Source organism: Panthera leo, chromosome B2, assembly GCF_018350215.1.
Source record: "Panthera leo isolate Ple1 chromosome B2, P.leo_Ple1_pat1.1, whole genome shotgun sequence".
Lineage (NCBI taxonomy): Eukaryota > Metazoa > Chordata > Mammalia > Carnivora > Felidae > Panthera > Panthera leo.
In genome coordinates, this window is record NC_056683.1 from 30,154,884 (window position 1) to 30,169,246 (window position 14,363).

Here is a 14,363-nt window from a genome sequence, read left to right on the forward strand (position 1 = left end):
TAGCGTCTGGGAGGTCATAAGTTAACAGCTCTGCTCGGAAAGCGGGAAGGCTGGAGGACAAAGGGAGGGAGAGCTGCTGAGCCCCCGGACAGCAGAGCTCAGCTTGGCGGGGAACAAAGGCGCCAGCGCCATCTCCCCCGCCCATCCCCCAGCCAAAATCCCAAAGGGAACCAGTTCCTGCCTGGGAACTTGCTCGCTCCGCGCAAACACCCAACTCTGTGCTTCTGCGGAGCCAAACCTCCGGCAGCGGATCTGACTCCCTCCCGCTGCCACAGGGCTCCTCCTGAAGTGGATCACCTAAGGAGAAGCGAGCTAAGCCTGCCCCTCCAGCCCCCGTGCACCTTGCCTACCCACCCCAGCTAATACGCCAGATCCCCAGCAACACAAGCCTGGCAGTGTGCGAGTAGCCCAGACGGGACACGCCACCCCACAGTGAATCCCGCCCCTAGGAGAGGGGAAGAGAAGGCACACACCAGTCTGACTGTGGCCCCAGCAGTGGGCTGGGGGCAGACATCGGGTCGGACTGCGGCCCCGCCCACTAACTCCAGTTATACACCACAGCACAGGGGAAGTGCACTGCAGGTCCTCACCACGCCAGGGACTCTCCAAAATGACCAAACGGAAGAATTCCCCTCAGAAGAATCTCCAGGAAATAACAACAGCTAATGAACTGATCAAAAAGGATTTAAATAATATAACAGAAAGTGAATTTAGAATAATAGTCATAAAATTAATCGCTGGGCTTGAAAACAGTATACAGGACAGCAGAGAATCTCTTGCCACAAAGATCGAGGGACTAAGGAACAGTCACGAGGAGTTGAAAAACGCTTTAAACGAATTGCAAAACAAAATGGAATCCACGATGGCTCGGCTTGAAGAGGCAGAGGAGAGAATAGGTGAACTAGAAGATAAAGTTATGGAGAAAGAGGAAGCCGAAAGAAAGAGAGATAAAAAAATCCAGGAGTATGAGGGGAAAATTAGAGAACTAAGTGATACACTAAAAAAAAATAATATACGCATAATTGGTATCCCAGAGGAGGAAGAGAGAGGGAAGGGTGCTGAAGGGGTACTTGAACAAATTATAGCTGAGAACTTCCCTGAACTGGGGAAGGAAAAAGGCATTGAAATCCAAGAGGCACAGAGAACTCCCTTCAGACGTAACTTGAATCGATCTTCTGCACGACATATCATAGTGAAACTGGCAAAATACAAGGATAAAGAGAAAATTCTGAAAGCAGCAAGGGATAAACGTGCCCTCACATATAAAGGGAGACCTATAAGACTCGTGACTGATCTCTCCTTTGAAACTTGGCAGGCCAGAAAGGCTTGGCACGATATCTACAGTGTGCTAAACAGGAAAAATATGCAGCCGAGAATCCTTTATCCAGCAAGTCTGTCATTTAGAATAGAAGGAGAGATAAAGGTCTTCCCAAACAAACAAAAACTGAAGGAATTTGTCACCACGAAACCAGCCCTACAAGAGATCCCAAGGGGGATCCTGTGAGACAAAGTACCAGAGACATCACTACAAGCATAAAACATACAGACATCACAATGACTCTAAACCCGTATCTTTCTATAACACTGAATGTAAATGGATTAAATGCGCCAACTAAAAGACATAGGGTATCAGAATGGATAAAAAAACAAGACCCATCTATTTGCTGTCTACAAGAGACTCATTTTAGATCTGAGGACACCTTTAGATTGAGAGTGAGGGGATGGAGAACTATTTATCATGCTCCTGGAAGCCAAAAGAAAGCTGGAGTAGCCATACTTATATCAGACAAACTAGACTTTAAATTAAAGGCTGTAACAAGAGATGAAGAAGGGCATTATATAATAATCACAGGGTCTATCCACCAGGAAGAGCTAACTATTATAAATGTCTATGCGCCAAATACCCGAGCCCCCAGATATATAAAACAATTACTCATAAACATAAGCAACCTTATTGATAAGAATGTGGTCATTGCAGGGGACTTTAACACCCCACTTACAGAAATGGATAGATCATCTAGACACACAGTCAATAAAGAAACAAGGGCCCTGAATGATACATTGGATCAGATGGACTTGACAGATATATTTAGAACTCTGCATCCCAAAGCAACAGAATATACTTTCTTCTCGAGTGCACATGGAACATTCTCCAAGATAGATCATATACTGGGTCACAAAATAGCCCTTCATAAGTTTACAAGAATTGAAATTATACCATGCATACTTTCAGACCACAATGCTATGAAGCTTGAAATCAACCACAGGAAAAAGTCTGGAAAACCTCCAAAAGCATGGAGGTTAAAGAACACCCTACTAACGAATGAGTGGGTCAACCAGGCAATTAGAGAAGAAATTAAAACATATATGGAAACAAACGAAAATGAAAATACAACAATCCAAACGATTTGGGATGCAGCGAAGGCAGTCCTGAGAGGAAAATACATTGCAATCCAGGCCTATCTCAAGAAACAAGAAAAATCCCAAATACAAAATCTAAGAGCACACCTAAAGGAAATAGAAGCAGAACAGCAAAGGCAGCCTAAACCCAGCAGAAGAAGAGAAATAATAAAGATCAGGGCAGAAATAAACAATATAGAATCTAAAAAAACTGTAGAGCAGATCAACGAAACCAAGAGTTGGTTTTTTGAAAAAATAAACAAAATTGACAAACCTCTAGCCAGGCTTCTCAAAAAGAAAAGGGAGATGACCCAAATAGATAAAATCATGAATGAAAATGGAATGATTACAACCAATCCCTCAGAGATACAAACAATTATCAGGGAATACTATGAAAAATTATATGCCAGCAAATTGGACAACCTGGAAGAAATGGACAAATTTCTAAACACCCACACTCTTCCAAAACTCAATCAGGAGGAAATAGAAAGCTTGAACAGACCCATAACCAGCGAAGAAATTGAATCGGTTATCAAAAATCTCCCAACAAATAAGAGTCCAGGACCAGATGGCTTCCCAGGGGAGTTCTACCAGACATTTAAAGCAGAGATAATACCTATCCTTCTCAAGCTATTCCAAGAAATAGAAAGGGAAGGAAAACTTCCAGACTCATTCTATGAAGCCAGTATTACTTTGATTCCTAAACCAGACAGAGACCCAGTAAAAAAAGAGAACTACAGGCCAATATCCCTGATGAATATGGATGCAAAAATTCTTAATAAGATACTAGCAAATCGAATTCAACGGCATATAAAAAGAATTATTCACCATGATCAAGTGGGATTCATTCCTGGGATGCAGGGCTGGTTCAACATTCGCAAATCGATCAACGTGATACATCACATTAACAAAAAAAAAGAGAAGAACCATATGATCCTGTCAATCGATGCAGAAAAGGCCTTTGACAAAATCCAGCACCCTTTCTTAATAAAAACCCTTGAGAAAGTCGGGATAGAAGGAACATACTTAAAGATCATAAAGGCCATTTATGAAAAGCCCACAGCTAACATCATCCTCAACGGGGAAAAACTGAGAGCTTTTTCCCTGAGATCAGGAACACGACAGGGATGCCCACTGTCACCGCTGCTGTTTAATATAGTGCTGGAAGTTCTAGCATCAGCAATCAGACAACAAAAGGAAATCAAAGGCATCAAAATTGGCAAAGATGAAGTCAAGCTTTCGCTTTTTGCAGATGACATGATATTATACATGGAAAATCCGATAGACTCCACCAAAAGTCTGCTAGAACTGATACATGAATTCAGCAAAGTTGCAGGATACAAAATCAACGTGCAGAAATCAGTTGCATTCTTATACACTAACAATGAAGCAACAGAAAGACAAATGAAGAAACTGATCCCATTCACAATTGCACCAAGAAGCATAAAATACCTAGGAATAAATCTAACCAAAGATGTAAAAGATCTGTATGCTGAAAACTATAGAAAGCTTATGCAGGTAATTGAAGAAGATATAAAGAAATGGAAAGACATTCCCTGCTCATGGATTGGAAGAATAAATATTGTCAAAATGTCAATACTACCCAAAGCTATCTACACATTCAATGCAATCCCAATCAAAATTGCACCAGCATTCTTCTCGAAACTAGAACAAGCAATCCTAAAATTCATATGGAACCACAAAAGGCCCCGAATAGCCAAAGTAATTTTGAAGAAGAAGACCAAAGCAGGAGGCATCACAATCCCAGACTTTAGCCTCTACTACAAAGCTGTCATCATCAAGACAGCATGGTATTGGCATAAAAACAGACACATAGACCAATGGAATAGAATAGAAACCCCAGAACTAGACCCACAAACGTATGGCCAACTCATCTTTGACAAAGCAGGAAAGAACATCCAATGGAAAAAAGACAGTCTCTTTAACAAATGGTGCTGGGAGAACTGGACAGCAACATGCAGAAGGTTGAAACTAGACCACTTTCTCACACCATTCACAAAAATAAACTCAAAATGGATAAAGGACCTGAATGTGAGACAGGAAACCATCAAAACCTTAGAGGAGAAAGCAGGAAAAGACCTCTCTGACCTCAGCCGTAGCAATCTCTTACTCGGCACATCGCCAAAGGCAAGGGAATTAAAAGCAAAAGTGAATTACTGGGACCTTATGAAGATAAAAAGCTTCTGCACAGCAAAGGAAACAACCAACAAAACTAAAAGGCAACCAACGGAATGGGAAAAGATATTTGCAAATGACACATCGGACAAAGGGCTAGTATCCAAAATCTATAAAGAGCTCATCAAACTCCACACCCGAAAAACAAATAACCCAGTGAAGAAATGGGCAGAAAACATGAATAGACACTTCTCTAAAGAAGACATCCGGATGGCCAACAGGCACATGAAAAGATGTTCAACGTCGCTCCTTATCAGGGAAATACAAATCAAAACCACACTCAGATACCACCTCACGCCAGTCAGAGTGGCCAAAATGAAGAAATCAGGAGACTATAGATGCTGGAGAGGATGTGGAGAAACAGGAACCCTCTTGCACTGTTGGTGGGAATGCAAATTGGTGCAGCCGCTCTGGAAAGCAGTGTGGAGGTTCCTCAGAAAATTAAAAATAGACCTACCCTATGACCCAGCAATAGCACTGCTAGGAATTTATCCAAGGGATACAGGAGTACTGATGCATAGGGGCACCTGTACCCCAATGTTTATAGCGGCACTCTCAACAATAGCCAAATTATGGAAAGAGCCTAAATGTCCATCAACTGATGAATGGATAAAGAAATTGTGGTTTATATACACAATGGAATACTACGTGGCAATGAGAAAAAATGAAATATGGCCTTTTGTAGCAACATGGATGGAACTGGAGAGTGTGATGCTAAGTGAAATAAGCCATACAGAGAAAGACAGATACCATATGGTTTCACTCTTATGTGGATCCTGAGAAACATAACAGAAACCCATGGGGGAGGGGAAGGAAAAAAAAAAAAAAAAAGAGGTTAGAGTGGGAGAGAGCCAAAGCATAAGAGACTGTTAAAAACTGAGAACAAACTGAGGGTTGATGGGGGGTGGGAGGGAGGGCAGGGTGGGTGATGGGTATTGAGGAGGGCACCTTTTGGGATGAGCACTGGGTGTTGTATGGAAACCAATTTGACAGTAAATTTCATATATTAAAAAAATAAAATAAAATAAAAATAAAAAAAAAAAAAAAAAAAAAAAAAAAACAAAATCTATAAAGAGCTCATCAAACTCCACACCCGAAAAACAAATAACCCAGTGAAGAAATGGGCAGAAAACATGAATAGACACTTCTCTAAAGAAGACATCCGGATGGCCAACAGGCACATGAAAAGATGTTCAACGTCGCTCCTTATCAGGGAAATACAAATCAAAACCACACTCAGATACCACCTCACGCCAGTCAGAGTGGCCAAAATGAAGAAATCAGGAGACTATAGATGCTGGAGAGGTTGTGGAGAAACAGGAACCCTCTTGCACTGTTGGTGGGAATGCAAATTGGTGCAGCCGCTCTGGAAAGCAGTGTGGAGGTTCCTCAGAAAATTAAAAATAGACCTACCCTATGACCCAGCAATAGCACTGCTAGGAATTTATCCAAGGGATACAGGAGTACTGATGCATAGGGGCACCTGTACCCCAATGTTTATAGCGGCACTCTCAACAATAGCCAAATTATGGAAAGAGCCTAAATGTCCATCAACTGATGAATGGATAAAGAAATTGTGGTTTATATACACAATGGAATACTACGTGGCAATGAGAAAAAATGAAATATGGCCTTTTGTAGCAACATGGATGGAACTGGAGAGTGTGATGCTAAGTGAAATAAGCCATACAGAGAAAGACAGATACCATATGGTTTCACTCTTATGTGGATCCTGAGAAACATAACAGAAACCCATGGGGGAGGGGAAGGAAAAAAAAAAAAAAAAAAAAAAGAGGTTAGAGTGGGAGAGAGCCAAAGCATAAGAGACTGTTAAAAACTGAGAACAAACTGAGGGTTGATGGGGGGTGGGAGGGAGGGCAGGGTGGGAGGGAGGGCAGGGTGGGTGATGGGTATTGAGGAGGGCACCTTTTGGGATGAGCACTGGGTGTTGTATGGAAACCAATTTGACAGTAAATTTCATATATTAAAAAATAAAAAATAAAAATAAAAAAAAATAAAAAAAAAAAGAATCAATATTATATCAGAGATAAATAAAACAGGGAATAGAAAAGCAATGAAGAAAATCAATGAAGCCAAAAACTGATTCTTTGCAAAGATCAATAACATTGACAAAGCTTTACCTAGACTGACTAAAGACATAAAGAGAGAAAACACACTACTAAAATCAGAAAGGAGGGGGGCCTGGGTGGCTCAATCGGTTAAGCATCCAACTTCGGCTCAGGTCATGATCTCACAGTTCCTGAGTTCAGGCCCTAATCAGACTCTGTGCTCAGAGCCTGGAGCCTGCTTTGGATTCTGTGCCTCCCTCTCTCTCTCTCTGCCCCTTCCCCGCTCACACTCTGCCTTTCTCTCTCTCTCTCTCTCTCTCTCTCTGTCTCTCAAAAATAAATAAAAAATAAAATAATAAAATAATAATAATAAAATCAGAAAGGAAAGTGTAGATATTATTACCTATTCTACAGAAATAAAAAGGATTATAAGAGAGCACTGTAAACAATTGCTTGCCAACAAACTGGAAAACCTAGATGAAATGGATAGATTCCCTGAAACTAAAACCTACCAAGACACAATTATAAGAAAATAGAATATCTGAATAGACCTATAACCAGAAAGGATATTAAATTAGTAATCAAACACCTGACAAAGAAAAGCCTTGGACCTCATGGCTTTACTGGTGAGTTTTACCAAACACTTACAGAACTAACACCAATCCTTTTCAAACTCTTCCCAAAAATTTGAAGAAAAGGGAAACTCTTCTGAAGTCATTCTATAAAGCTAGCATGGTCCTGATACCAAAGCCAGACAAACATACTACAAGAGAAGAAAGCTACAGATCAATATCCCCCATGAATATTGGTGCAAAACTCAACAAAATACTAGCAAATTGAATTTAAGAACATATTAAAAGGATTATACATCATGACCAAGTGAGTTTTATTCCTGGAATTCAAGGAAGTGTCAACATAGGAAATCAAGTAATACATCACATTACCAAAATTAAGGTTAAAAAAAAAACACATGATAATCTCAATTAATGCAGAAAAAGAAAAAATTCAACACACTTTCATTATAAAAGGACTTATACAACAAGGAATAAAAGGAAATTACCCCAACATAATAAAATCCAATTATAAATGCCCCAGTTAATATCAGTGTTGAAAGCCTAAGAGATTTTCCCTTAAGATCAGGAACAAGGCAAGGATGCCTGCTTTCACCATTTCTAGTCAATATGGTATTGGAAGTTACAGCCAGAACAATTAGGCAAGAAAAAGATATAAAAGGCATCCAGATTGGAAAGGAAGGGGTAAATCTATCCCTGTTTCATTATACAACCTTCTATGTAGAAATTTTTTTTAATTCTGCAAAAAAATTTTTTTAATTCATAAATGGATTCAGGAAAGTTGCAGGATACAAAATCACATGAAAAAATCATTTGTATTTTTATACATTCACAATGAACAGTTCAAAAGGACATTAAGAAAACAATTCTATTTACAATAGCATGAATAAAAATAAAATATGTGGAAAACTGACCTCACCAAGGAGGCAAAAACTTGTACAGGGAAAACTAAGAAACCTGCTGAAAGAAATAAGTGAAGACATTAACAAATGGAAAGACTTTTCTGGATTGAAAGACTTAATATTATTAAGCTGCTAATACTACCCACAACAATCAAAAGATTCAATGCAATCCCTATCAGAATCTCATGATATATTTTGCAGAAATAGAAAAATCATATGGAATTTTATTTGGGGTCAAGGGACACCAAAAGCCAAAACAATCATGAAAAAGGACAAATTTGAAGGCCTAGTTTTGAATTTCATAATTTTGAAACTTACTATAAAGTGACAGTAATCAAAAGAGTGTGGTACTGGCATAAAAATAGAAATACATACTTATGGAATAACAGAGTCCAGAAAATAACTTGTATATATGGTCAAGTGGTTATTGACTAGGATGCCAAAACCATTTGTTGGAAAAGGACAATCATTTCAACAAATGATTGGGAAAACTGGATATCCATATCCAAAAGAAAAAAGGTGACCCATACCTAATACCACATTCAAAATAATCTCAAAATGGATTAAAGACCTCATCATAAAGGCCAAAACTAAAAATCTTAGAAGAAAAGCATGGGTCAAAGCTTCACAACATTAGATTTGACAAAGATTTCTTGAATGTGACATGAAATGCACAGGCAACAAAAGAAAAAATAGACAAATTGGTCCTCATCAAAATTTAAAACTTTTGTGCATCAAAGGACAGTATCAACAGAGTAAGAATGCAATCCAAAAATGGGAGAAAATATTTCCAAATCACAAATCTGATAAGGGATTAATATTCAGAACACATTAGACAACTCCTGAGATGAAAAAAGACAACCTGATTAAAAAGTGGTCCAAGGACTTGAACAGATATTTCTCCAAAGAAGATATACAATGGCCAATGCATCTGAGAACATATGCAACATCAATAATCATTAGGGAAATGCAAATCAACACCACAGTGAGATACCAATTCTTAAGGGAAGAAGTGGTTTCTTCCAGCCCTCGTACAAGGGGACAAATGAGGGTCCATGGATACCACTTCACACGCACTAGAATCGCTACTATTTTAAAAATAACAAAATAACAAGTGCCAGTGAACAGGAAAAGTGATTAGAACCCTTGTACACTGTTGGGAATGTAAAATGAGCAGCCACTATGGAAAACGGTATGAAGCTTCCTCAAAAAATTAAACATAGAATTATCATATGATCCAGCCATTCCATTTGTGGGTATATAGCCCAAAAAATTGAAAGACGAGATATCAACAGATATTTATAAGCCCATACTTAGAAGCAGTATTATTTACATTAGCCAAAAGAATTAAGCAAGGGATGAAGGGATAAGCAAAATATGGTATATACATACAATGGAATGCAATACGACCCTAAAAAGAAGGAACAACCTGACACACGCTACAACACAAATGAACCTTGAGAGGATTGTGCTAACTGAAATACACCAGCCACCAAAACACAGGTACTGTATGATTCCACTTACATATGGGGCCTAGAATAGGCCAATCCATACAGACAGGAAATAGAATGATAGTTTGCAGGGGATGTGAGAAGGAGATAATGACAGAGTTTTGTTAAATGGATAAAGAGTTTCAGTCTTGACTATATGAAAAGAGTTGAAGATAGATGGTGTTAACAGTTGCCTTGGAGTAAAAATGTACTTAATACGCTGAACAGTACACCTAAAAATGGTTAAGATGGTAAATTTTACATTTTATGCTTTAAAATTATGGTAAATTTGGTCATTGATGCTAACTACCATCATTTTCTAAACATTAAAAATGAAGTAAATGAATTTTTTTAAAGGTGCAGGGAATAGCCACCTGATTAAGGTTTATGGATCTAGACGTCAGGGGCATGCAGGGATATTCCCTCCAAGGTAAGGCACTGATTATTGCGAGTTGCATCTCTCACTGCAAAGAAGGAAGGACATAGCCCAGGGGACACGTGGGGTTCCAGCAACACACATTTCACCCCTAGGGGTTACGTTTGGCCCACGTCTGGATGACCTACAGGGATGCTAGCTTTGAGTGGGACCAGAACAGAAATATCCAGGCCATCCTACATTCAGATACCATCTATTGGACCTCTTGATGGTAGAAGGGTCAATGCTGGGAAAGGATGCAGTGTGGAGCTAAAGGAAAGCACTAGTAGGAGAATCACATGCTGGCACCTCAGGTATTGTAGTAAAGCCCATGCCATCCACAAAGAGTAGTAGATTCCCTTTTAGAGGTAACAAGTGGTGTGTTTCAGGACCTGAGAAGAGAGAATGCTTGTCCATGGGACACCAAGCAGGCACATGATTGAAAATGATCATATGCAGGGCACCTGGTGGCTCAGTCGGCTAAGCATCCAATTCTGGATTTCAGCTCAGGGTATGATCTCACAGTTCGTGATGCTGAGTGTGGAGCCTGCTTGGGATTCTCTCTCTCTCTCTCTCTCTCTCTCTCTCTCTCTCAAAATAAACTTTTAAAAAATGACCATATATGCTGGGTTCTGTATAACACACTAAGTCATAAATTAGCCAGGTCCACAGCAGTCCATCCTAAATGGAAATGGTTTCTCTGCACTGAAGCCTGAATCACATGTTAGCACTCATCAGAAAACATCCACCCCTGAAGAGACACTGAAACACTAAGCAGACAAGTTGACCTTAGCAAGCCTTTATCAGTGGTCAGCCCAGGACCGGTGGAATGGGCGTATGAATGGAGTGACCACATGGCAGAGATAAAGCCACATAGGAATCCAGCAGCAATGATTCCCATTTAGTCTACTACTACCTCTGAATGTCCACCCTGTCAGAAACAGAGACCAACACTGGGCCCTGCTATAACACCATCTCTTCAGGTGGTCAACTGTCCATGAAGTGACAAGTTGACTGCATTGAGCCCCTTCCATCCTGGAAGGGCTAGACATTCATCCTCACAGGGACAGACACCTATGCCATGTGAGCGCTTTCCTTTCCTCCACAGAGGAAAGTGACGCTGTCTAGGGGCTATCAAAAGGCCTGATCCATGGGCTCAGAATTGCTCTTAACACGGTATGTGGCTGGGAGATCCCTCACAGTGAAGCAGGTACAGGATATGCCATGACTATGGGATCTACCTGTCATGTCACATTTCAGATGGTCCAGATCTAGTCGGCCACACAAAATGCTGGATGGCCTTCTAAGGCACAAGATGTCAGTTTTAGGGGGAAAACCCTGCCATTTTCCATGATGCAACATATTTATGGAATCAGACATCTCTATATGGTGCTGTGGTCTCAATAGGAAGAGTATGTGAGTCCAGGAACCAAGGGGTGGAAGCAGGTATTGATCCATGTACCATTGCTTCCAATCACCCACTGGGGGAGGTTATGCTCCTCTTCTCTGCAGTTCTGGGAACGGCAGGTTGGAGGTCCTGGAATAAGGATCGATTGAACCTCATACACATTATGGCTGTCACCAGGGATGTTTGGACTCCCTGTGCCCAGGGCAGGAGTCTGCTCTTCTCCAGGCAGAAGTAATCCACCCTGATCCTCAGGAGGGGGTGGGACTCCTCTTACACAACTGGGATAAGAGCAATGTAGGGGGAATCGGGGTGACAGACGTGGGTGCCTCCTGGTTCTCCCTCGCCCCATTGTAACTATGAAGGGACAAGTGCAGGAACCCAGCCTGAAAATGGCTTGATTTCCAAGGGCCCAGACCCCTCAGATAGGAAGATTTGGGTCACACTCCCAGGTAGCCCACAAGGGCCCCCACACCTGTGTTCTGCAATCCATGGCAGTATTTCTGCAGAGGCCCTGCTTCCCATGGGCTGGGTTACACAGTAACAGATCACAGCGGGGACATGAAGGCAGGCTGGTTTCCAGGCGGCATGGGGCTCTCTGAGGGCGGACTGTAGCTGAGGACTCCTCTCCAGCCTTGCTCACCTTCACTTAGGTTGCCTGGCGATCTGTGATAGTGCAACACAACTTTCTCCTGCAGACCATAATGTGGGGTCAGACTGGCATCTCGGTCTGCTGGCTCTTCCAGCATTTTCTGTCTCCCTCTCCTATCCTCTGATAGGTGTTTCCTCTGATAATATTACGGTGAATTTAACCCTGTCTTGTTTTAGCATCTGCTTACGGGAGCACTAACAAAATCATTTCCATCTGTAAACCAACCACCTACTGCTTATTCCATCTATAAATTCGTCCTCTTTGTCCAGTTCCTCCCATCAGCCTCTGCTCCATTGCATTTGTCTTTGTAGTATCTCATGAGCTTAGAGGTGTTTGTTGTTTTAAGTCAGTAATTTGGGGGGTCATCTGGTACACAGCAATAGATTTCTAGTAAAGCTCTCTAAAACTTATTTTATTCTACATCTCTTTTATTTCCTTGCACTTTGAAAATGTTGTCTTTACTCACTGTTTACAATTCCTCTCTTCTTGTTCTTGCTTTTAGTCTCTATTGTCTTTTGTCTTTCCTTGTGTCCATCTGCCCCCACTTTTCCCTTCCTCTGTCTCTATTATGGATGATTCTAAACATATAAGATAAAAGATTCCAAATGAATAAAATAATACTATATGGTGATGCAGAGAGGAAGCATATCTGGACTTAGAGGCTGCAAGTATAATAACTAGGTATATGGAATACAAGTAAAGGAAATCAAGTTATTAATAGGGTCAGACCTGGGCGGTCCTGCAACCAAGCAGTAATGTTCACACTTACTGCCTGCCCTTCAGGTGAAAGAGCTGCCTCTCAGTTTTCATTTTCAGAGCAATAGGAACAGCAACAGAGACACATGCACACGCCTGGTGAAAGGTTACACTGACACAAGCACTTTGGAAATCAAGTTCGCGTGCGCTGGTCTGGTTACAGCACATCCTGCATACAGTCCAGCAATCCTAGCCCTGATCGTACACTCTGGGGAATCCCTGGCCCGTGTGTCCCAGAAGACACGTTCAGTAATGTTTATGGAAAAAACTGGAATGACAACCTAAACATAAATAGGAAATGAGTCACAAAATGTAAAACTTTACAGCAGTAAAAATGAGTGAACTACACCTCACACATCAGAGAGAAGTCAACGAGACAAGACACTGAGTCACAGAAAAATATGTGCAGCATGTGTTCACTTACAGAAAGGTTAGAAACAGGCAAAAACTAATAATATTTTGTTTGGAAATATATACACTTATTGTAATATCTTTAGGGCAACTCAAAGGAATTGTAACCAGGAGTCTCAGGACAGAGGTTACACATGGGAGGATGGGACTGGACAGTGGTCCACGGGGCTTCATTCCTTCTGTTTCTTGTCCCAGTGCAGGTGCCCAGGGGTTTACTGTATCAGAACTCCTTAAACTGGCATTTTTCAAATTGGAGTTTGTTAACCATTCCAGGTTAATGTTTCTAAGGAAATTAAAAATTAAATACCAAAGTTCATTTCAAAGATACTTCGAAAGAACTATTTGCATTTGGAACAAAACCACGGTCAATTATTCTGCACCATGTTAGAGAGAGGATACAGAATGTTATTATAACAATAGATTTGGCTACACATAGGGCATTTGATCTTTTGCTCACTGGCATCTTGACTGATTTCTGGTATACAATGTTGCATACAGTGTGCAATGCAATTCTGTCTTGTAAAGGATTTGAGGGGGCACATTAACCTCACATTCACCTAGATTCAGTACATTCACAGAACGAAAAGTACATTGTTGCTCAATGTAAATTAAGCTGGAAATCATACAAAGGAATAACCACCGATGAAATAGAAAAAATGAATGGAAAGACAACAGAGCTGCTTTAAAAAAAAAATGGTACATAGTAACAGTGCTTTTTAGAATTTGTAGATGCCTAAATCTCTTCTACCAAATCTCACTGAAAAACATACTGAGACATGTTAAATTTATTATGGATGTTCAATTTATATAAACTTCCATTATTACCTTCCAAAGAGAATTCTGAAGCATTCAATAAAAATAATGGGTGAAAGTAGCATTTGACTTACCAAATCCAAAAAACAATATTTAATTTTAATCTTGGTTTTAATGTGTACCTAAATCCTTTGAGAGCCTCCCTTCCAGAGGTGGATCTGAATGTCCTTCTCTTGGGTGTGGGCTGCCTTGAAGGATTCACTTCAGACAGAAAAGGCTGATGTAATGGTGTGTGACTCTGGGTCCCAGGACATAAAACACATGGCAGCTTCCAGCTGGGTT